We start from the raw sequence: 2,791 nt of genomic DNA on the forward strand, positions 1-2,791 counted from the left end.
CTTTGGATTTGGGGGAAACAGAAAAATGCCCAGTCAGCAAGAGCAAAAAAGAAAAATGATTTCCAAAAATATTGAAGGTCGGTGTAATAGTCCTTCTATGATTAACTTCAAGCATGGCTACTATTTCTTTTTTTTTTCCTTCCGGCAGGTGAAAGGGAGAGAGCTAAGATATTGAAACCCTTTCTGAAGAAATAATTACAGAAATAATTTTTCCTTCCTGGCTAAAGGAAATAGACTTTTCAAGGTGTAGAAAACACAGAGAGTCCCAAACAAGAGGAAGGCAAAGAGGCCCACACCAAGACACATCATCATTAATAATGCCAATGGTTAAAAGACAAAGAGAGAATTTTAAAAGCAGCTAGAGAAAATTAGTTAGTTACCTACAAAGGAATACCTGTAAGATTGCCAGTTGATTTTTCAAGAAAACCTTTGCAGTCCAGTAGCGAGTGGCAGGAATTATAAAAAGTGATGGATGGCAAGGACCTACAATCCAGATTACTCTACCCAACAAAGATATCATTTAGAATTGAAGGTCAGACAAAGAGCTTCACAGACAAAAAAAAAACAATTACTAAACCAGTGTTAAATGAAATGTTGATGGGTATTCTTGAGAAAGAAAAATGAAAAAGAAGACGAAGAAGAAGAAGAAGAAGAAGAAGAAGGAGAAGGAGAAGGAGAAGGAGAAGGAGAAGGAGGAGAAGGAGAAGGAGAAGGAGAAGGAGAAGGAGAAGGAGAAGGAGAAGGAGAAGGAGAAGGAGAAGGAGAAGGAGAAGGAGAAGGAGAAGGAGAAGGAGAAGGAGAAGGAGAAGGAGAAGGAGAAGAAGGAGAAGGAGAAGGAGAGAGAAAGAGAGAGAGAAACATCGATGTGATAAAAGAACACTGATTAGTTGCCTTGCATCCTGATCAGGACCTGAACTTCAACCTGCATGAGCCCTGACAAGAACTGAACCGCCATCATTTTGGTGTATGGGACAACGCTCCAACCACTGAGAAAAACTGGCCACGGCAATAGTTATTACTTTTGAAAAGAAATAACTGATGATATAATTAAGGATAGGACTTGGTTTCTTGACAAAATACTCCAATTAAAATATGAGACAAGAATTACAAAGGCCCTGGCCAGATGGCTCAGCTGCTTGGAGCACTTTCACATACACTGAAAGTTTTCCTGTTCCATCACAGACAGGGCACATACCGAGGCTGCGGGTTCAAACCCAGTCAGGGCCAATGCAGGAGGCAGCAATCAATGTTTCTCTCTTCCTAGAATCAATATAAATATATCATCAGGTGAGCATTTTAAAAAAGGAATTGCAAAAATACATTCATATCAAATTATTTATCTGGATTGATATTATAAAAAGTATGGCAAGTGCTGGTGAGGATGTGGGGTTAAGGGAACCCTAGTGCACTGCTGCTGGGAACGCAGACTGGTGCAGTCACTACGGAAAACAATATGGAATTTCCTCAAAAAATTAAATATGGAACTGCCATTTGACCCAGTGATCCCACTTCTTGGAATATATCCTAAGAAACCAGAAACACCAACCACAAAGAATATATGCACCCCTATGTTCACAGGAGGGCAATTTACAATAGCTAAGATCTGGAAACTGCCCAAGGGCCATCAGTAGATGAGTGGATAAAAAAGCTGGGGTACATTTACACCATGGAATACTATGCGGCAGGTCCCTCCATACTGTCACTTACTCTTAGAGACAGTATGGAGGGACCTGGAGACTATTATGCTAAGCTTAATTAACAAGTCAGAGAAAGACAAGTATCACATGATCTCACTCATGTGTGGAATCTAATGAACAAAATAAATTGATGAACAAAATAGACCCAGAGATGTAGAAGCATAGAAAAGACTGCAGAATTTCAGAGGAAAAGATCAACCAAAGAACTTGTATGCATATATGCATAACCTGTGGACACAGACAATGGGGTGATGAAGGCCTGGAGTGGGGTGGTTGGGGGGGGGTACGGGGGCGGTCTAGAAGGGGTCACTGGGGAGAAATGTGGGATATATGTAATACTTTCAATAATAAATATTTAATTGATTTTTAAAAGTGCTTAAAAAACTGTTTTAACTGAGGTAAGGAGATAACATCTGATTAGGTTGGTATTAATAAAATATGTAATATAATTGTTAAATATTATATATAAAATATAGTGGACAAACATAAACAATAATAAATATTAAAATAATTTGTTTTTAAAACTCTCCCACAAAGAAAACCTATGGTTCAGAAAGATTGTTGAATCCAAACATTTAAAGAAGAAGAAATACCAGCCGTATATTAAAACCTCTTAGAAAACGAAGAAGGCATTCCTAATTTACTTTATGAGGTCAGCATATTTCTTTCATTAAAAACTTACAAGATAATTGCAAGAAAATCAAACTATACACCAATATTTCTTATAAACATAGATACAAAATTCCTAACAAAATGTAATAGAATCTAGCACTGTATAAAGAGGTTAATATATAATGACTATTTGGTTTATCCCACAAGAGGAGGATTTTTTAAATTTAAAAATCAATCATTATAATTCACCATGGTGACAGAACAGAGGGGAATAATCATATTTTACCTCAATAGGTGGAAATAAAATATTTGACACATTGAGCACCTTCTCATGTCAAAAACTTCCAGTGAACCAGGAATGAAAGGGCACCTTCTCAATTTCATGAAGAGGGGAAAAAAACCAAAACAGCTAACATCCCACTAAATGGTGATACATTTGGCTTCTCTCCTAAGGCCATTTGTAATCATCATTGTAGTGAATG

The sequence above is a fragment of the Myotis lucifugus genome, unplaced genomic scaffold (genome assembly GCF_000147115.1).
Source record: "Myotis lucifugus unplaced genomic scaffold, Myoluc2.0 scaffold_1457, whole genome shotgun sequence".
NCBI classification, from domain to species: Eukaryota; Metazoa; Chordata; class Mammalia; order Chiroptera; family Vespertilionidae; genus Myotis; species Myotis lucifugus.